General features: G+C 40.7%; 1 long non-coding RNA gene across 4 annotated transcripts in view; it reads left to right on the plus strand.

Moving 5' to 3' along the window:
- The first annotated feature begins 9822 nt into the window (after nt 1–9822).
- LOC310880928 overlaps nt 9823–23033 on the plus strand; it is an 89404-nt gene continuing 76193 nt past the window's right edge. For all 4 annotated transcript variants that reach the window (XR_014571993.1, XR_014571994.1, XR_014571995.1 and 1 more), the window contains exons 1-2: nt 9823–10443; nt 21185–21393. This is a non-coding gene — a long non-coding RNA (uncharacterized lncRNA). The remainder of the gene's footprint in view (nt 10444–21184; nt 21394–23033) is intronic.

A 23033-nucleotide genomic window follows, 5' to 3' on the forward strand; every position in this document is an offset into this window, starting at 1 on the left:
CTCATTTCATCCGTCTGCCCTGCAACCCATTGTACTGTTAACTACATTTGCATTTAAGGACATTTATCTTCTCATCAATGCCATAGTGGTTAGATACGCTACAGCCAACTGCAAAATGCCATAGACCTTCAGAAATGACTGCAGCGAGTCATATGTGCAATTACATAACAAGAGTTAAATGAGGCAGTTTTTCTCCCCTGTTCCAGGTACAGCAGTTTACACTGAAGAGCTCTGTCATCTTACACAAATGTTAATTAAATACGAAGTGTCTAAACCACCAAAATAAGAGAGCCCACACCTGACCTTCAGTCCCTAGGAGCCAGTCTTACTTGGTAGCTAACTGAATTACAGACTTCCTGACTTTATGATGCAAAAGCACACGCATTTTGGTAAATTTGGTTCCCAGTAGCATGGCTGTAAATCAGGCGTGGATTTACTGCAGAACTATTAGAATCATTTGGTGGCAATCTCAGAAGTGTTTCATGGTAGTTGAAATTCATTGCTTATGCCCATGAAACCAAATTCCTGCTAATGTCATTCAAGTTCTCATTATATGATCCCCCTTTTGTTACAATTCATGAACAGTCTTTTGCTATTGGCCAAGGGCACTCAAGCAGTGCTCTCAAAGGATTTCTGCATTGGTGACCTCCATCCAGGTTGGTTATCTGCAGCGATTGTAAAAGGGGATGAATAAGCAAATGCTACAGACTGTTTTTTTATTATCCTACTAAAGAAGCAGAAGTTCACTGTTCCAATGTTATGCTGATCAGCAGTCAATCCTAACTTAAGGTTATAAAGTTCCTTTCCAACAGTTTCACAGACTTTAGGTAACCCAGATACAGAAAATGTAAGGAACCTGCCTAACCAAGTTGTTCCACTGTATTGCATGCTAGGGGCATAGAGTTGTCCCAGCAAGGTATGAGATTAATGGGAGCCAATGATAAATCATTTTAGTAACCAAGTTGTAACTCTTTCAGCATCCCTTTCAAGGCCAAATTAAAGCATAGATTTAGAAAATGAAATGTACAGTCATTTGCCCTTTCCTGTTCTTGGAGCTGAGTGATGTGTTTGCAATCTCAGCTCCTTCTAAAATGTAAAAAATACAGTTTTCAGAGTTCTGAAGAAGAGCTTGAAAATATGAACTGCATAGTAACAACTGTCTCAATTTACAGAATATATGAAGATATATGAAGCAGTTACTTTGGGAGATGTGCACAACAAATTTCACATCAACACCACCTGAGTATGCAGAAGGACATGAAGAACACTTCTACTCATGCAGAGTGAGATTCCCAGCTGACAATATAAGGATAGAGCTGAGTCAGAGTTTCAGACTCCCTTAAGATACCTGTATTCCCTTCCTCACAAATTAAATGCTTCTCAGTGTCTATAGGTGTCATACAAAACTAAGCTCTCTCCCACCACAGTAGGCGATTCTAATTAAAACTTACATAAACCTTCCCAGTTGATTTGGAAGGGGAATCGCTTCTGAATTAACCCTGGTAACTCATCAATTTCAACCTAAGCCTGTGAGAGAAATGGTGCTCAAGATCAAAAGAACAGAAAGATCAAATAAGGGGGATGCCAAAGAGAAGCTGGCTTGAGGAGAGCTTGAGGTGGAATTCAGACTACTTTACAGTAAAATCAGAACCTTGTGAAGGAAAGAGCATGGCTTTGTACAACAGGGGAGGTCTTTTAGCAGGAACAAAGTGGAAACACTGCCTGTTTATACCACTGACGAAGAGAAAAACTGAGAAAAAATGGTGTGACACTGCTCAGAGGTGCTGTGCTTGTTCAGTGGCAAAGAAGGGAGTAGCACAGAACGCTCTGGCTCTGATCCCAAGGTCTAGTCACTTCCTGGTGTAAAATCTTTTTCCTCTCTAGGTTTAATCGTTTGGGCTGAAATTTTCCAAATTGGCAATACTGTTTCTGGCTGAATTTGAAAAATTAAGGAAGCTTATTCTGAACAGGCAGCTCTGGTACTTGCACACCTTGAAGCAACGTGGGAATTTTGGCAGGGCATGAGGTTAGGTTAAAGCTTTTGCTTTCTCCATTATCTCTATATTGGATAACAAAGAGACTAGAAGATACTTCAAGCTCATCTCGATTCTGCTAGTGCACTTCCATAAGCAACAAGGATAGACACTTCAGCTCTGAATGAACAGAGGTCTCAATGAAAATAGCTTGTGATCATGTTATTTAAAACTGAGTCATAACACAAGCACAACATGAGCATGGGTAACCTTAAATCTGGCATTGTGATACTCATACATGCTTGTTTTTACAGTTCTAGTACTGTATATGTAATGTATATTTATGTGTGTGTTTCTCTCTATACACACAATATATGTGTTTAAGTTTTGCTGTTGAAAAGCAGCCAACCTGTTTCAATAGCAGTTGGAAACAAATTATACAGAACACTGAAATAAAGCTGAAGAAAGAGTTGTTTTGATCTAAGACTTTATTTCTGTTCTGATTCCCCTTTTCTCTTCCTTGGCTTTAATCTAAACTATTAACCCAAGATTCTACCTCAGAGATAAAAAACTCCACAGGGAATTTTTGAAATATCCAGAAGAAATGCAAAGAAACAATTTTTGCTTTATTTTGTTATGGTCATAGACGTTCTGTGCTGAGTCTATTCTCTCCTCTATGCTCAGGAAAATTGCATACATAGTCCTAATTGATGAACACCGATTAATTGGCTTAGGTAAACTAGCCTTAGCATGCCATCCCCTCCATGCATGAGAAGAACATCCCTGGAACAAACCCCACCTGGAAATCATGCTGCTCTGAGAGCTGTAATAAAATGATGTGTGTTCTCAAGTTTTAAACTCTTCATTTCAGTGCTGATGTGTGGATATGGCTAAAGGCAACAAGCTAGTGGCAATAAGATTAAATTAAGCAGTAATAAGATTAAATTAAGGAACGCAAAATGAAACGTCGAGAAGAAAGAAATTTCTTGATGGTGAGACTCAAATAACCTGACAAGTACAGCTCATAACCTGAAATTGAATCATTTAGGAAATACACAATACAGAAATTTGATACAGGAAGGCATCAAATAATCTAGTGCCTCTTTACCATCTGAGAGTTTAAACAATTCCTATCTTTGCAGACTCATGTAGTTTATGATGAAGAAAATAATTAAGAACAAACACTGTTACAAGTTGACTCTTATAAATCACCCATCTGGAGAGGAGGTGGGCTGCTTCTGTCATTGAACAAAATGATCGTGATTTGGAGAAGAGATCGGAGCAAAACATAATCTGAATGCTGATGTGAGTGACTCAGATTTACAAGGATGAGAGGAAAGAGTCCAGATTTCCAAGGATTTCAGGCTGCTATTCTCTAAACATATTTTTGAACAATGCTAATCTTTTTATTGTTGTTATTATTTTAAATGTCTTTGAAACACCTTTAGTTTTTTGCACATTCTTTTCTTGAAAAACAGTGAAAAGATATGTGTGTGGATGATTCAGCTGATAAACTCTTTTAAATAGCCCTTCTTATGTTACTGATACATTTTGTTGCTATTGGTTTGCATGACAGAATTTCCAGCTGACGATCACTCAGGAAAAGGTGAATATGGCTCTAGACATAGAAGTCTTAAATCAGAATTGTGCCCCGCTGGCAGTGTATGGGATGTTTCCCTCCTGTCTGCCAACTTCCTCCCTAGAGGAGTTGAAGATGAGGTTTACAGAGAGTATACACAGATGGAGAAGTTGAACAATTCCTTTTGTCCACAGAAACACTTGAAGTGCAAGATAAAATGCTGGGTGTATCCCCACTTATGCACTATGCTGTCTGCTTTATGCATGGATAGTTCAACAGCTGATGCCTACGGCACTTATGGGCACCTCCACTATGAGAAAGGATGTGCGTGGGCTCTCATTAGCAAGTAGAGCAGGCTACTGTGGTGGTTTTACCTTGCTAGGCAGCTGAACTCCGCCACAACTGCTCTCTCACTCCCCCTCCTCAGAAGAGGAGGAGAAGAAGAAAAGGAAAGAATCAACTCATGGTTTGAGATAAGGATGATCTAATTAAAGGAAAAATAATTATTAAGGGAAAATTATTATTAATTAAATAATTTCACTACAGGGAAAAGGGAAAAGGAGATAAGGAGAAAAACAAACAAACAAACAAACAAAAACAAGCAAAGGCTGTGTGGAGAGGAAAGAAATTACTCTCTACTTCCCACCAATGAGCGATGCTTGATCACGTACTTAAAGCAGTACCTCAACACATGTAGCCATGGTTCGGGAGGGCAGACGTTTTCACAACCAGAAAACTTCCTTTTTCACCTTTTATTTCTGAGTGTGACATCATATGGTATGGAATATCCCTTTGGTTGGTTTAGATCAGCTGCCCTGGTAATGTTCTTTCCTCCCCTCTTGCCCACCCCCAGCCTGCTGGCCCTGGGGGGGAGGGGGGAGGTGGTGTTAGAGGAAGTCCTGGTGCTGTGCCAGCACTGCTCAGCAGTAGACACAACACTGGTGTGATACCAATGCTGTTCTGGCTACAAGTGCAGAGCACAGCACTGTATGGGCTGCTGCAGGGGAAGTTAACTCCATCCCAGCCACACACAGTACAGCTAAGCATTTATTATTATTATTATTTTTTTCCCCAAAATGTGCTAGAAACTGATACCCAAGAGTGTGTTTCATAGAATGTATTATTAGGCACAGCCAGGGTGGTTATGTGGCTTGAACTGAAATCTCTTAAAACCTGTCCCAGTATCTTAACCAAAGACCCCTTTTCCCTTTTGAGTCAGTGGGAATTTATCCACCAGGGCCCAGAATCACAGTATTCAGTAGTAGATGTGTAAGCAGAGCCTACTACAGTTTTCACTGGCTTAAATCCGTGAATTTTCCTGCCTTGACATCTTGGCATGGGATTGGCTTGGTTATGAGAGAAAGCTTTGAGCACAGAGCTGACAATTTTAGTTTCCTCTTTCTCTTCCCTTTTCTCCCTTTTGGAGGCTGATCTTATCATCTGCCGTCTACAGGAAGCCTTAGACACACTAAGGGCACTAGGAAAGGTGTGTGGACTTTGTTGCTTCTATGAACACATTTGTGAGGCTGGATGTGACAGCTGCTGCCTGGTCCTCAGGCAGATCAGTGATGCAGACAGATCAGTCATAAGTCTAATTGTCTGCAGCATGCAGGCAGCTTTAGTAGACAATGAGCAATTCAAAAGGATGTGATGAATTGCACAACACTGTTTAGAGCCAAACACTTCTTCAGCCACTTCTATGTTAGGCACAGGTAACAGATTTAAATAGTTGATGCAACATGAGCAAAACTGTTTAAGACCTTCAGTTTCTTCATGAATCTGTCAGAAAACACCAAAGTGTTTCCTAACCCAGGACGTCTTGAAAGACCAGGCTCTGAAACCAGTGCATCAGCAGAGCCACTTTGGAAGATTCTGCTTAACAAACAGACCTAATGTTATTTCAATCTATGTTATCCAGAGACCAGATATGTGTGTTCTAGCTTTGCAGAAGTAAAGGGCAGGTAGGTTACTATCTTGAATCAGAACAGCTCTGTAGGCAGACTTCTAAGTGTTTCATCGTAAGATAATTTCCTAAGTCACAGATAGCAGCAAAATTTGAACAGCTTCTTTATGCTGCTGAGCAAATGCAAGAGAGTAACATGGAAAGGCAGTGGAGCAAGAGAAAATCAATTTTCATTTAACTCTGGTAGGAGTTAACTGGAGTGTGAAAATTTGGTGGCCAAGCCTTGCTATAGAAGGGAATTAATCTCATTGTCCTGAGGGGCAGAACTGTTCAAACAGCTGATTTTTTGTATTCATGACCTGAATGGGGCTTGAGTGAAAGTAAAGGAAAAAAAAAAAAAAGTAAAAAAAAAGTAAAAAAAAAAGAAGAAAAAACAGCAAAACCAAACGGATTTCATGTCAATTGAAAAGTTAATTAACTTTATTAACATTTGAAACTTCAAAACTTTGAGAAAATTCCAAGCATTCCATTTAAAAAAAGTGGAAACAAGACTTGATACTTCGTAACTGAGAGTACTCACCAAAGCTTTTGCTTTTAGAAATAAAAAGTCCTCCTAGACTGTGCAGTTCAGAGAGGTTTCTACTGATCTTGTTGAAAGAATACATGCCATTTATCTGTGTCCAGCATGCCCAGAAAGAGGTGGATTGGCTAATTTGAAGTGAGGTATAAAAAGGAGATTAACACTCCAGAAGCAAAGGGCAGGTGTCCTGCACTGAAGTTGCTCAGGCATGGTAGCCAGGAAAAAGATGTCCACTACCAGAACGCAAATCTTGCTAACTTCTTTCATTTTGGTGGGTCATTTAAAATCTTGCTAACATTTTTTCTATCTAGTGGCTTTCTGTGATGGAGTGACTTCATCATTCAACAAGGGAAGACTGACTAATGTCATCTACCTGTACTTCTGTAAGGTCTTTGACACTGTCCCATGTGACATCCTGACCTCTAAATTGGAGAGAGATGAATTTGAAGGGTGGACTGTTTGGTGGATAAAGAATTGGCTGGATGGCCGCAGTCAGAGAATTGTGGTCAATGGCTCTGCGCCCAGGTGGAGGCTGGTAACAAGTGGTGTCCCTTGAGGGGTCATCTGATTCTATGATCTTAATTTCACAGACAGAAGAGTCACGGTACCTGTGTACCTTTACCAACATGGGTTAACATGACTTGCACCACATCTTATCCAGATATGTAGAGTCATCATCAGGTCTCTTTTAGAAGTGGAAGACCTCTAAAGAGCTCACCAGGACCAGTGCAAGACAGAAGCAGAGAGAAGACACTGTTAATATACATCCACAGCACAATACTCACACTACTTTTCTTCAGCCTTGTGTCCATAACCACCCTTGACAGTTAGTGGTGAGGTAGGGTCCTCCAAGTTGTTTTGTTATTTGGCATCAAAGTCTTCCTACTTGCCTGTAAAGAAAGAAATGGGAGCACCTGCCTAAGGTGTGCCTTCTGAACTGCCAAACCACCAGTCCTTTCTGCAGGTTAATTAATTTAGCTCAAGAGATGTTAGGAGAGGACTTTCTCCATAAAGAACTCAAAACCACCATGCAGGACATTTATTCATTGAGTTTACATTTTAGAATATATCCAAAGCAATTGTTTTAGCAAATTGTATCTGTAATAGAGAAAAGGGAAGGCAGATGAAGAAACAGAGATGCTGGTGTTTCTGCTTCTCCCTTTTGTTCTTTCAGCTGTAAAGAGGTTTCTCTTGGGCACAAAGTCAAGAAGTGTTTGCTAAAAAAGTATAATTCAAGGAAGACTGATCCACACTAATAACAGCTAAGCGTCAATAATTCTATGTTTAAAAAGTCAGCAAGGCAAGGCAATCCTGAAATCATTAGATTATCTCAGTACTTGACTTATAACACAGGGAACAAAGGGTGTAAAATTTTAAAGAGCTTTCATTGAATGTAAAACAATGCCAGCCTTCTGTAAAAATATTTAAATTATGAAACTCTGTTTTGAAGAAGAAGGTATTCTAAACATCGTGGACATTTGGACCAAAGTCAGTTGTCTCCCATCAGCAGAGCTGTGCAGCACCTAAGAGCAATGAGATCAGCGTCCCTGGCTCACTTGATACAGCACTACACTAAACTAGTCAATTAAATAAAGGCAGAGAGTTGTGATTTCAAAAGCCTTAAGTTTGGCTAATTTTAACAGGTTGACATGAACATGCCGTTACTTTTTCCTGAAGATATGCCAGTGCCTACTAATCATCTCGTTCCTGGAATCTTTGCATTGGTGGTAGCTGCTCCAAGCTGGCAATTAATTGGATGCTGTGCATAAGGAATGAACTCGGCCTCACCTAGGCTCATACTTGATGAGATAAATTATGGCACAACAGTGTCCAGGTTCTGAAATGGGAAAGACTGGCATTTTGCAGAAGGGAACGTGTTTTGTCTTTTGTCAGTGTCATTACTTTGGGACAAATGCACTTTGAATTATGACTTTTTAAGAATCAGTAATATCTACTTATGAACAGTTCCAATGCAGGTTCTATGCATTGGAGGAAAAAAAAACAAACCATCTATTCTTTTCTGCTGGAGTAGAAAGTGTTACCAAATTAGAACTTTTCCTCATTCTTATGAGACTAGTTTTCTCACAACCACTTTCTCTCAGGATAAATGACAGCACAAAAATTCATAAACAGTGAAAAAAGGGACAGACAGGCACGGGGAATTTATATCTGAATATTTGGATATACGGAGCACTTGAACTTTATCTCTGAGTAGATCTGGACACAGTAAACCATGCCTTTTGATGTGACAATTGTTGGTAAATGTTAACATAGCAACAGATGTATTAGTAGCGAAACCAGTATTGCTACTAACAATGCATACCATAAATGCTCATTTGATCTAGAGATAGTAGTTAGGATAAATATTGTGGGTATCTGGGAGTTTATTGCTAGGTGAATAAATGGTTTGAAAACTAAGGTAAATACCATTGAAATCCAATGTAATCAGTAAAGTATCTAAGTAACTGAAAAAGGTAAATAGAGATAAGGGACCAATCAGATTAATAAAGGGGCTGTGATTATTGAAGATGGAATATACATTTATCCAATGAATATGAAGATAACTGATGATTACAAGTATATTATGCAAATGTATGTTTCTAAATAGTATAAATGTTTGTTGTGTGAGCAAATCGAACGAAGTTAGATTTGGGCAGACATGCCCCTAACTTCCGGTGCCAAATAAAAGCACTTTCATATAATCACTCTGTGGTTATGTGTCTTTGCAAACGCTAACATAATCATTTTGCGCTGTCCTGTTTAGAAGGTGTGAGCACAGGAGTGATGTGTCTGGCTCTGAGGTGCCAGTGTGTGGTGTGTACCAGAAATGATGGCGAAGCTATCCACACATCTCCTAGCATGGTAGCCTGGCTTCTGCTGCAGGATTATCTTCCCTGTGTCCTACCACATCTCCCTGTTTTAGCTCCTTTGGAGCTACTGGATGCTGTAATTTATATGAGTCTTCAAACTTCAGTGAATTAGCTGAGTGCACATCTGTTCTATAAATATAGCATTACAAAAGTGACATTTACACAGTTTTCATTGTTGGCTCTTTGAATAAAGCTTAAGACTGGGTAGGCAGGCTGTGTCTGCCTCCTTTGAGCTTGTGGAGAAAATGTGACAACACGCACTGTAGTTTCTGCTTATTTAATATAGGGGCCAGCTTGTAGCCGTCACCAGTACTAGATAATGTGGAGTAAAACACAGTTTAAGCCTGTGTACAGATTGCATCAAGAGCTTTCAAGGACCAACTCTAAAATCAGCTGATATCATCATTAGTTCAGCCAGCAGTTTTCAGCAGGAGCAGCTCAGCAGCCTTTATAACCATTGACTGTAAGGTTTCTTCCTGCACTGGAGGGAAGAATGTAAAATAATATGCTATTTTCCAATACAAAAAGATATTTTTTTTTCTTTTCATTATGAAGCTGAATGCCTTATCATTGTGACTTATTTAAATCAGCCCCAGGAATGCTGATTAAATGCAGTAAAAGAGAGACAGAAATATTCTCTGCAACCCCTACTCATATATATTGCTAATACAGTTTGTGTTGAGAATTTCAATGCAAGAGTAGCTATGGTTCATCCAGCAGCTGTAACTTTAGCTGTGGCTGTAACTGTCCCGTTGCAAATGTGTATATTGCTCATAAGAAGTAAGCATCCCTGCTAAAGACTGTTAAATTGGTGTGCTGATATACACACAGGAAAGGTTCAAATTCCAGCTGCTGTGTGGATCATAATTGAAATGCTTATTATACATAGACATTCAGAGTGAGACATAATGGCAAATACTGCATTTATTGATGTGTAACCATTGTATTACTATTAAATTTATGCCTTAACTCTGGGAAAAGTCTATAGATGTGGAACAAATTTTCTTGGCTAAATGGTTAATGTTGTAAAGATTGATTGGAAATTTGGACAGAGAAGGTGGGAATGGAGAAAAATTAAATCCATCAGCAAGAACAAAACACAAAAGACACACTTCTGAATTTATAAATGTGATTGGATATGGGAGTGTAGCCATGGGGGTCGACAAGCCCCATGGTTGGTGATAACATCGAACTCTTAACGATGAGGCCAACAGGAATGTAAAGAGTTTAGAGGGAACAAAGAAGGGTGATTCAGGAGACACCTTGCCGACTCGGGTTGCTTGTTCTCCTACCATTAAGGCATGGAAGTTTCTGGGTGTTTACTGTTGCTGGGCAAAGTTGTTGACCAATGAATAGTTAGTGGAAAAGTACTGCTGAGGGGCAAACGGTATAAAAAGGGAGCCTGTCCTCGATAAGGGAGATATATAATGAAGTTATGTCATCAATAAACTAGTGGCAGTTACTGATCCTAAAAGAACCCTGGTGTCCGTGTGGGTCATTATGCAACTGGAAGCACAGCATACATCTTCAACATTGCTGTATGTCATTTTCCTTCACTTTCTTTTGTCTGAGCATGGTGTTGGTGGGTTGATGGTTGCAGGAGTTATTCAGCTCCCCACTGGAAGAGTATTCTGGGAAAAAGGATAAAAAGGGCTGAGACAAATTATTATAATATTAATTAATTAATTAATTAATTTATTTATTTTCAGGTGGATTACTCTACTTAATGTGCGTCATTTGAGGTTCTCTCTGTCTCAATCAAATCACAAAATCGTTCAGGCTGGGAGGGACTTTGGGAAGTGTCCAGTTCAGCCTGTTGCTCAAAGCATGGTAACCCAGGTATCCAAACAGGTTTCTCAGGGCTTTATCAGGCTAGGACTTGAAAATATCCAACGGCAGTGACTGCAGAACCTCTCTGGGCAGCCAGTCCTAGGGCTCAGTTATCCTCATGGGAAGTTATTTTTCCTTTATCAATGGCTTTCTTGTATGGTTTTGTGTAAAACTGCACACTATATCCACTTCCCTGCATCTTATGTCTCTGCTCTTGTTCAGCCCAAGAGGCTGTTGGTCTCTTTGTTACCAGGGCACATGTCTGGCTCATGCCCACCCTGTCATCTGCTAGAACCCCCAAGACCTTTGGGCAAAGTTGCTCCCCAAACCATTGCTCTCCAGCCCACCCTTCGAGGAGCAGAACTTTGCTATTATTTATTTTGAATTTTGTAAGGTTCCTGTAGGCCCTTTCCTCAAGCCTGTCTATGTCTGAATGATAGCTCTGGCTTTGAGTTTGAACTGCTCTTCCCAGTGGATATAAGACTGTTGTGGGAGAAAGTGATGAAAAGCTTGCTAGAAATGAGGTAAATTCTATCCACTGCTCCCCCTGACCCACAGAACCACAGGTCATTTTATCCTAAAAGGCATCCAGGTTGGTTGATTTACCCCAGATCAATCCATGCCGACTGTTCCCACACACCTTCTCCTTTGTTTTGCTGGACAAGGCTTCTAAGAAGACTTGATCTGGTGGACTTGCTCCATGAATTTCCCAGACATCAAAGGGAAGCTGAATGGCCTGTCGTTCCTTGAGTCAGCCTCCTGGCCTTTTTTTGAAGATAGGGGCAATATTTGCCATTCCCTAGTTGTCAGGGAGCTCTCTTAGCCTCCACAACTTTTCAAAGATGACAGAGGCCTGGCTGTGACATTGACCGGTTCTCTCAGCCCTCTTGGACTCAACCTGTGAGTCACAGTGAAGCTTTGTGCAGATAGGTATCTTAAACTTTTTTTTTTTTCTTGGAAAAATATGACTGATTTTTCTCCAGGTGACTGATTCTGCTCTGTTGAGGTCTTTGTATAAACCCCCTCTCCATGTTAGCTTAGGATCCCACTTAAACAGAGAGTCTGGAACATGACAGAAATCAAAGGGTTAATAGTAAGGAAATACTTAAAAAAGGTAAAAATAAACAACAACAAAAAACCCACCCTTTATCCTGAAAATAAAAAAGAGTGCAAGGATGTTTTTATTGATTCCCTCAGACAACGAACTTTATAGCATGTGTGAAAACAAGTTCTTTCTAAATGGTCATTGCTGCCATTTTTCTTTTCTGACAGCCAAAACAAGCAAGGGAAGCGTATATATTTATATGTTGGCCGTAGCCCAGGAGTTATTGGGAAAGCACACTGAGACATCTATGCATAGAAATGACTTTCAGCGTAAGAGTTATTGCAAGTATGATCCTCTGGTAGTGATAAACAGATTAGTTTATCTCATATATTATACAAGTGAGACACTGAGTAAGAACAATCAGATTCAATAGGACAGGAGATTGAAACATTAGACATATTTCTACTCCCATAATGAACAAAGTCCAGGCAGCATTACGAAGGTTCCAGTTTTCCTTTTCTTCTTGACCACTTTCTTAGAAATCAGTAACTAACAGATAAGGAATAGGGTAATAATTTATTTTTTAAAATTAGGTTTATCCTCAGCAGTCCTATGATAATATGGAGAAAATGTGCACTTGACCAGTAGAAACTAGATGCAGGTTTAGCACTAGCATTGGGTAAGCATATTAACCAACTAAAATCCTTGAAGTTATTATACTCACAATCCCAAATGACAAATACTAGTGAGTCTATTTTCTGGATATCATATTGCAATAGCTATTAGTATGCTTACATTGGTCCTTTGTTACAATTAGCACCACTCACAAGTGCAGGTAGTTGCAAGATTTGCTGTCTGACGAGTGCATCTGAATCTAAAATACCCTTGTGATTTAGTACAGAGACATTTTAAACCCTATTAATGTCTACAGTAATGCTGTTATTAACACTAATGGTCCTATTACACAATTAAGAAAAAAAAATGCTTTCTCATTATGTACTCATATTCAAGATCTTATTTATTTCTGTTCTACCACAGTTTTGTACATGTGATGTATACCTTCATAATCACTAATGTGAAAATAACTGGAAAGAATACAAATATTTTACCATAATTTATGTTTGTGCATATGCTGAATCTTACAGCTCAAGAAGCCTTTCAGGTTTTGCGCTCAGTCCTTTCTTTCAGTCTTTTCCCATGCTTGAAACCAAGGACAGAGACATCTCACATGTCAGTGCATACCTGGGCAGGCTGAAAATCTGCTGGTTGAGCAGGGAGTGACCCAGAAATAGGAAAACCAAAATGCACAGGGCAAAAGTGACTCTGGACACCTTTACCCCCTCTGAAATCAGATATGTGGGTCAGGGCTCAGGATGGGCACCTCTGTTCATGCATTCTAGCTAACGGGGTCCTCAGCTGATGCTGTGTGCCCGTGGATGTAGTTTCACAGAACAAGACAGTGCTTGCTGTTTTTCTTGTTAGAGAAGAGATATACGTTTGAGTTCAGGTCACCCAAAGGGACTCAAAAGAGAGTAAGCTTGTAAGAGAGTGATTTTCTCAGGCTTGCTAGGGCAGGCATTTTGGGGTCTCTCATCTCCTGGTTGAATGCAGCAACATGAGGCTACTATGTAAAATGTAAGTGATGTGCTGATACTGACCCTATTTCCTCCCATGTTTTGAGCAGTGGTAATGTCTGTGCTTAATGAGCACACTGTCATGGTGTTATGTATGCTGCAATAACATGTGCTGATCTGATCAGGCCTCTCAGGGGCCCCTGAGCTACTTTGCCTAATTTTTTGATCTGGCTTGCTTAGAAATAGGTGCCAAACTACTCAGAGGGGGCAAGTGTGGGGTGTACGCAGGGCTCTGTGCACCTGGGGACCTTTGCAATCCAAACAGACCAGATGAGCTGCATCTCTCCAATACAATCATAATGAGAACTGCCCTACTGGGAATTATAAGATGATTTTGGGGAAGATAGCTCTAGCACTAGTTGTTAGCTGTTTCTCACTTTAGCTTTACAGTGGGGATAGTCATTGTACAATATTGCTCACTACTGGAGCATTGACATTTGCATTTATGAAATTTGACTGGAGTATCTCTTCACTTGGAAGACATCTAAATGCCTCTTTTGAAGGCTCTGGAACATAACTGCAAACAGCAATGAGGGAATAGTAACAAGTTTATTGTCCAATAGGTAGTGGGAAAAGGCATGCATTGGTTTGCCCTGAACATTTCCAGAGAAGTAAATGGCAATTCGGAGAAGGAAAAATGTATTTGCTTTTGCTCTATACTCTAGATGCCTGTTGGAAGATGATAAATTATACAAAGGCTCCTACTTGGACTGACTCTGGTGATAGGAAGCTTCCAAATCCAGCCTCTTGGGCATTGCCTGGTGGCATAGCATACAGTAAAGGGCTAAGAGGGCTATCTCGACCCATGCTAGCATAGGCTGGAGTTAATCAGAAAAGGATACAGGGCATCATGGTCTTTGGAGTCACCTATAAGTTATCAGGGTCTAGTATGATGAGCAGCAAAAGGCACTCCAAAGCCATTCTTCACACTAAAATATCTCCTCATTGCTGTACGCAACCAATAGATCATCACAGCTTTCACCAGCTATTCAAGTCCCAAAGAGGTCCACTAACTTTTTACTGATATGACCCTTCTTCTAATGGTGATGGATGTGTTGTCCGCTATGCACTCTCTTCCAAGGGTAAAATCCAAAGAGATTTCTCATACGAGTTGATGCAGAAACCCCATGAGAACTTCTCTTTGAGGTCAAGAGCTGGCTGGCCACAGTCAAAAGCAAGCCAGGGACTCTGCCTACATATCAGGAGTACAGATGATGCTGTTGCACTGCTCACAGCCTACATGGCTTTTACCAGCAGAATATCTGAACATAAGCTGAGATGTCCTGACTGTCATACTAGGCCAGAGCCAATGGGGCGTGGCTAGTAGCCAGCTTGTTTGTGCATCACAGAGGTTCTCACACCATGTAGAGGTGGAAGTTAAAATAATTATGCTTTTGGGTTAAGTGCACCTCTTCCAGTTTGGAGCACATGCAATGAAAGAAAGAGCTTATCGCTTCCATTTAAGCTTCTTGCTGAATCAAGCACTCCTGTGCACCACAAAGGCTAAAGGATTGTTACTGGTTGCTTGGTCTAATAGTAAAGATGAGATAAAATGTTTTGCAGAATTGCGGGAGAAGTGAGTGTGGATATCTCATTTTCATTTGGAAACAAAAACCATAAGACTTTCCAACTTCACCTTTGAAAATTCTGCCCTTAAATTTCAGCTGAATATCTTTTTAAAGGATTCATAATATGTTTTAACTAAAATGTGGAATTGTTATTTGGCCAGCAGTTTATTCAATAACTAAACTTGTAATTGTTCTTTTTAGAGCAGTTACTGATAAAGAAACCCCAACCCACACCCTTGCTGACTCAACAGATCTTTCCATGTATGCTGACATATTTTAAATTCATAAATCAAGTCCTGAAGTTTAATTCTGTTAATTTCTGTGGAAAGCTCATAAGCTACAGGAAAATGTATTGCAATCCATTTTTGTTTTTGTATCACAAAATCATTATTACTAGTGGGTGATTTTCAAGTCAATAAAAAGCAACCAACTTGACTTCCTGATCTTCTGCTGAATATGCTGTCAGTTAGGAACAAGACCCAATCTATTTTACTTGCAAATCAGACAAATCTGATGTAGAGTCATTGATTAAATACAGAGGCTCCAAGAGATTTTTTTTTTTTAAGAGAGGAATTATATTTGAAAGTCAATTATGTCTTTTAAAATGCATTGCATTGTAAATATATAAACAACTATAACTTTATAACTTTACTTTTTTCAGATGTTTTTCATCTGAACTCTTGGTAAAGAAAAGGTGGAAAAAGTGATTTCAGGAAATCTCAGCAGGTATTCTGTGTTATGCCCCAGACAGCATGCAACACACAGCTGCTTATTTTCTGTGACTAAAGCATTGTTGTGCAGCAAGGGCCATGTCTTTGCTTCAAGCACATTATCTAGAAATCTGGCTTCCAGGCTGCTGCTGGCAGCAAGCTTCTGCTTTATTTTGTAGGCTGGTAGCTTAAGAGGCTGAGCTCAGTGAAAAACAACGGCGCTTATCTGTGCTGTGGACTCCAGGGGACTCTTAGCATTAAGGCTTTCATTGCTGGCAGCACAAAAAGAGTTGCTCTAATGAGCTTTAAAATCACATTAGAATGCAATAAAAATCAAAGTTTTCTTAATGCATTCTTAGCAAGATCTGCTCTCTGGTTAGAGCCGTGGTTAAGAAACTCCAAAACTTCTTAGTTTTCAGATAAAAATCTGTTATCCTAAAGTTCCTCACTCCTTATTTCCAATTTTCAACTACTGTCCCTTGCAGTGTGATAGTGTTGAGCAAGAAATTAATTGGGAATGATTTATTCAGTGGACTTTTATGTCTTAAGGTGTTAGTTACTAACAATTTTCTCAGAGTTCATTCCTTATTTAAAACTGGTAGATGACTAATTCCTGAGAGATTTTTGGCCTGTAATTAGCTGGCAAAGAGCTCAATGTGCCTCCTGGATGTGACTGATGGATGAGAGTTTAAACAGATGCATATGGCGTGTGGTTGCCTTATTCTTTCATTGGATGTATTTAATAGGATAATTGTGCTTCTCTATTAAAAATATATATATTTAATTTGAAGGTTATAGCAAAGTCCTCTGAATCAATGATGGGAAACACCCATGTCAGCTCAGGGGTGCTGTGTTGCCAGAATTATGCATGATTAAATTTGACTGTGCTCCACATAAACAGCACCCTGATTTCACATTTCCTGTCACCTTCACTTCAGATGCACTGAGATGTCACCATCAGCCTTAAAATCAGCTTTTGAAAGGTGCATCTCTGGTCTGCTGAGAGAGACCAAGCCAATGGAGAACCAAAACCCCCAGGAGGAGTGTTAGGACTTTGCCCTTCGTGCCTGGTGCTCAGGAGTGAGAAATTGGGGTGGAGGCTTGTCCTGGTTCCAGTTAGGACAGAGTTAATTTTCCCTCCTAGTAGCTGGTAGGGTGCTATGTTTTGGATTAGGATGAGAAGAGCGCTGATAACATGCTGATGTTTTAATTGTTGCAGAGCAGTGTTTACACCAGGCCAAGGACTTTTCGGCTTCTCGCTCTGTCCTGCCAGCGAGCAGGCTGGGGGTGCAGCCGGAGCTGGGAGGGGACAGACCCAGGACAGCTGACCCAAACTGGCCAAAGGGGTATTCCATACCATCTGGCGTCATGCTAAACAATATATAGGGGTGGCTGGCCGGGGTGGGGGGGCCGGCTGCTCGGGGATAGGCTGGGCATCGGTCAGCGGGTGGTGAGCAATTGCATTGTGCATCACTTGTTTTCTTACACATTATTATTGTTAATACTATTATCATTATCACTATTATTACTATTATTGTTATTATTATTTTCCTGTCTTAATAAACTGTCTTTATCTCAACTCACCAGCTTCACTTTCCCGTTTCTCTCCCCCATCCCAGAGAGGGAGGGGGGAGGGTGAGCGAACGGCTGTGTGGTGTTTAGCTGCCAGCCGGGTTAAACCACAACAAGGCTGCTGGCTGAGGTAGCTGCCCTTGCACTCACAGCTTGTGGGCACTGAGGATTACTGGGGGGACTTCTGGGAGGAACTTCACTTCAGGAGGCTTTTCCAAGTTGAACTTTGAGGCTCCTGAGCTAACTTGTGCTGCCACAGGAGCATGCGTGGGTGAATGGCGTGCAAGAAGAAATGCCTCCCTTGGGCATACACAGCTTGCGGCAGCTATTTTTGGAGCAGTCAAAAACAGTAGAGGGAGCAGCTCCTGCCATCCGCTCCCGGAGCTGTTATTTTACATCCTGTAGTGTGCTGAGCAGCCAGGTGCAGAGACCACAGACACCTCCAGGGTGGATGCAGTGAGCATTTGTGCTTTCTAAATAATAAAGTAGGAAAGATACAGAACATTTCAAATCTTTTTAAGAGGCCAGGACATGCACCCTGTCTTGAAGCCAATATTCATCTAAGCAACATCATAGCTGCTAGGTTATTCACAGTGCACCTGTGCAGAGGCACTTGTCTCCTCTTGGACTTTCTGTAGTTTCTCTGCCTCTCCTTTCCCCCATCCCTCACACACACTCCTTGTCCACACACAAAACAAATTAGCGAGCGACACAACTGTAGAACTGGCAATTTACTTAAAATAAGCCATCTCCCCCACTGAAGCCCAGGACAACATACTAACCTCTTAAACTGTATTTTGGGATGGTTAGGCTCATCCATGGTTTTTCTGGGCTTCCTCCTGTGAGACAGACCCAGAATAACCAGCAGCAGAATCTCATCACACACCCTAGGGATTATCCTGGTCTGTTGTATGGGGTCTGAGATGACCTATACCTCCATGTGTCTGCTAGGGGGGCAAAATGATGGCAAGTGAGATAGAAAGCCCAGGTGAAAAGGCTGGGCTGCAAAGCCCTGTTGTGCACTGCAGCTGCTGCCCCAGCACTCTGCAGATGGTATTATGAAGCAGTCATCCCACCTGCACCTGATACTCTATCAATGCATCGCACCAGCCATAGGGCACCTGATTTCATGAAAGGCAATAACTGGCCCGTGTTTCATTGTACTTCACAGCCCAGTGAGGGCTGCATACCCTGACCTGGCAGATACAGGACTCTGGGCAGTTGGGGATGCTGTGTCCAGCAAGGGGACTGTGGAGGCTGTGTTGAGAAGTGGGGTTTGCTGCTGAGGTGCTGCCTTGCCAGGGCTCACTGGGGAGCACTGTGGTGAGTTCATCCTCCAGACAAGTTTGGCAGAGATGGTAGGTGCAGGTAGCTGCTGAGAGCTAAGGTTATATAGGAAAGTAAGAGGAAAGGTGTTGAACTCAACGTAGAAACAGCAAAAGCTGGGCAAGTAGGGGACAGTTAAAAGAAAGAGAAGTATTTAAATTCTAAAAATGTGGACTAATGGCAAACAGGATTCTGAAGGAACCCTGCTCAGTGCTACTGAGTATAGCAGAAATTGGACTTTCCATCCATAATTATTTGAATAGCTTAAAAACTCTTCATTAACTGAGTTGTAACTATGAGTGTCAGGGTTGAATTCGGTTCTGTGCTCTGAGATAAGGCTTCCTCCTGTTGTTTATGTGACTGAAAGCATTCAGCTCAACATGACATCAGCTCTCGTTCCCCAACAACTGCACTGAGATTTATGACAGTGTTTCCAGCAGCATGTTTCTCCTGCTATTAGAGACAGAGAAGGTGAGCACATCAAAGGCCTGCCCTCCTCTAGTGCAAGGCAATGAGCTTTACATAAAACAGCACATCAGTTTTGTCTTCCACTTGCCACCGATGTGCTCAGTAATGTGGCAGCAGCTGTGACTGTGACAGGAGCAGTGAAGGTTTCTGACCTGTAACCTCGTCTGTGCTGGCAAATGCAGCAGAGAAGCAGTGGGACAGTGGACATCCAGTCTCTTCAAGCAAAAAGTTATGTTCTGAAAAGACTTACTTACAAGGTTTAATTTGGCTTCACAGACAAAGGGCTTCCATGTAGCTGGGATACTGCCAGCTCTCCTTCCTCTCACTTGCTTGAAGAAGCTTCATTTACTTTGACAACCATATCTGCTCCTCTTATATATCTTCCTCATGCTCTTCGTCATTCTGCCCCACAATGGCTTGCTGATGTTCTCCTTCAAATTACCTCTGCAGATAGCTGCAAGTCAAGTGACTTCACAAACAGATCTTTCCAGCTGTACGTGACATGCAAACCTCATGTTCCTGAGAGGAGATGAGATCACTGCTGTTGAGAACTGATTTGTCCCTAAGTGTGACTCTGGATAAGGAGAAGTTGTTAAGATTTGGCATTACAGGAATTGGAAGAGTGTTTAAGATTGAAGGCTCAAAATAAGCAGAGCCAAATAAAGATGGAGTCAGAAAGTTCAGTGCAAAGTCAACTGTTGTGGCGGTGGAGTTCATAATGAAGTGAAGTCAAAGCAAACAATGAGACAGTCAAGAAAAGCTATAAGCTTATAGCTTAAAGGTCATCAAGTCAATAAAACAGCAACTGTGGGGAGGGAGGAAGGTGTTTGAAGATGGTAAATAGAGATCAGAGAGAAAATTCAGAGACAGACTTAACATCCTGCTGAAACAGAGACAAGTTACTCCAATTACAGAGACAAACCCTCCAAAGAGGACTGATATTCAGCTGTGTCATAAAATGGCTTTGTAGAGTTAACAAATTATCAAAATTTGTTTCTTCTTATCTTTAAGAAAGCACAAGACCTCCTCAGCACAAAGCTGAGGCACTCATAGGTGTGAGGGAAGAATGCCATCTTTCCAATCTAAACTACAGCTCCCACTAAGGAGGTATTTCACCAAGCTCCTGCTAAGACATAATGATTTTGATTTAGTAAACTTATAAGTTACAAAAAAGATAGCCCTTCAACAAGATATGACTTCAGTTTCAAGGAATAATTAGAGCTTCTGTCTTAATCTGCACCTCACATAGAGCGGAACTGTGGAATTCCCCAGAGACTGCAGGGAACCAAAGGGATCAAAACATTTTGCATTTCTTTTACTTCTTTTAGTTCTTTTACTTGTACTTATTTACAGTGTTCTTGATATTGAAGTCATCAGTTATTTCCACACATATGCCTTAAAAAGTCTATACACATTTTTGAATGTGTTGTCATCAAGCATCTTTCAGTTTACTCTGTTTTAGAAATGATAAAAAAGAAACACATCACATTTCAATATTAGGCATGTTATGACACTTAATTATTCTTTCTTCCATGTTTCTTATGACAGCTCTTCAGGCAAGCATCAATCAATAGATGTTTTCCAACTTCAAAGGCAGTGTTTGGCCTATGACATCTCAGAGTTGCTCATCAATCATGATATGTTTGAAAGGCAAGGTAGCATTTAGATATTGTGACTGCCCTGTTAAGCATACTTGTTCAATAAACAGCACAAGTAAATAGCATTGTACTTTGAGCTTCCAAAAACCCAAAACTGTTAACGTTTTATTTATTTAATTTTTTTTTTAACTACTGGTAACCTTTGGCAAAGCTTAATTTATGCAATCCCATTCATGGAACAATCATGTCTGACTGGATCTGTTTATAAGTGATCTCAGACAATTTTTTCTCTTTAATTCCACTGACGCATGCAGTAATACTCTCTGTTTTCACTAGTGCATGTAGAAGGGTGAATCAGCTCCATATTATTCGTAATCTTCCCTCCCACCTTCAGGTTAATTATGTACTAGAGGGAGATGGAGGTAGGAATTGATACTGAAGTGAAGCATTTCATTCCCAGCTTCAAGCAGGTAAGGACTGACATATTCCTTGAAAAGCAAATTTATACCATTTTTTTTCTTTACATAGTTACAGAAGAAGATCAAAATGTTAATGAAGAAAGCTTGAGGTGAAGAGAACTAATCTTCCATGTTACTCACTCCTAAGTTGTTTTCTCTTTGGAAAATCATGTCCTTTTGGAAATGAAAATCAATGGCAATTGGAGGTCCCTGCCAAGCTGAGAAGTTACAGCTCTTGGTCTGTACCTCTGCAGTATCCCTGGGATAAGAGAGAGTCAGGTAAGAGTAGAAAGAAGACATATCTAAGAACCTTCCAGGGTGGGCTGTACAGGATTTTCCCACTATAACTTTCCAATTATACCAATTGTAATCCATCTTATTCTTCTGGTTAATAGAATAAAATGCATCCTTTTACCCTAAATCTTATCCGAGAAAAAATTTAGAGACCTGGCTAAAATAAGTGACCGCTATTGCTAGAATAAAATGAAGACTGTTAACAACAGCATGATTCCTCTGAGTAGGTAGTGCTTATCATGTGTTAGGTTTGCTGGATGCCCTTCAACAGCACTGGATGGGCCTGGCTGTAGATTGCTGGTCTGGCGACAAATCATAGAATCACAGAATGGTTTGGGTTGGAAGGGACCTTAAAGATCATCTAGTTCCAACCCGCCTGCCACGGGCAGGAACACCTTCCACTAGAAGAGGCTAGGGTTTTCCCTTGTCATTTTTCAGCTGCAACTCTTAAGTGGAGAGTAGGCAAGGGAAATGAAACTCTGGGATCACTCTGAGCATGTCACACTGTGCTGTATATTCGAACAGTGAAAGCCTACAGAGAATTTCTAAGAGTTGTAAGATTCTTTCCTTTGCTGGTACTATGATTGCCTTCACCACCAAGGGCCTAGCTGTGCAAGCCATTGAAGAAGTGATAATTTATAACTAACACATTTTGGAAACCTGTGAAAAAAATGCCTAAAATAGAAATTCCATCTACAGTGCCACATTTTTAGTGTGGCATTTTCTAAGAGTGTTAGAAGGAATTGATCAGTTCCCTGCTGGAGAGCTGGAATCTAATTTTTTTGTTTGTCTAGTAGAATCACAAGGTATTAAACCTTACACTGTTGCTGATGCAGGGCTTATTTCCATATCTGTTATCTCCAGGACAGCATAAGAATTGGCAGGGCTGGGTGTTTGGGGCCACTCAATAATTTTATATGTTGGCCATCAAAATCTTGTGGGAGTGCTTCTGTGTACATGGGAAGTACCTGAAGCTGCATGCCCATCACTGACTCTTACCCCCTCTCTTGCATTTCGGAACTATTTTTAGGATTCATAATTCTTTGGTCTTGGCTATTCTTTACCCTGGAACAGAACTGCGGAGGATGAAGCAAACCTTCTCCAGTGCAGCTTACATTGTGTTTTGACAGTGCTATATTATAAGTGAAGGAACAGATATGTATGCCTGGAGAAGTTGGATGGTGGGCTAGTGGAACAGACTGTCCAAAAATCCTTGTATTTGTACAGAGGAGTGTTTTGACTGATGCTTCCTGGTGCAGGAGAACTTAAATTGTTCCCGCGCTCCCACAGAATCACAGAATGGTTAAGGTTGGAAGGGAGCTCTGGAGGTCTCTTGGTCCAATTCACCTGCAGGGACATTCAGAGCAGGTTGTCCCCAACACCATGCTAATGAGTTACTCAGTGCTATAGAATCAGAAAAAATTGCTGCTATTACTTCTCCACCTTTACAATTCAAAGTAATAATAAAAGATGAGCCTCATCTGACCAAATGGAGATATCTACATATATGTTCTCATCATTTGATCTCCTTTAATGATCAACAGGAGAGTAATGATCATTTTAACTCACTTTAAAATAGCTACTGAAAATGTGCCAGATGTGTCACAACTTAAAAGTGACTGTTT

The sequence above is a fragment of the Anser anser genome (genome assembly GCF_964211835.1).
Source record: "Anser anser genome assembly, chromosome: 1".
NCBI lineage: Eukaryota > Metazoa > Chordata > Aves > Anseriformes > Anatidae > Anser > Anser anser.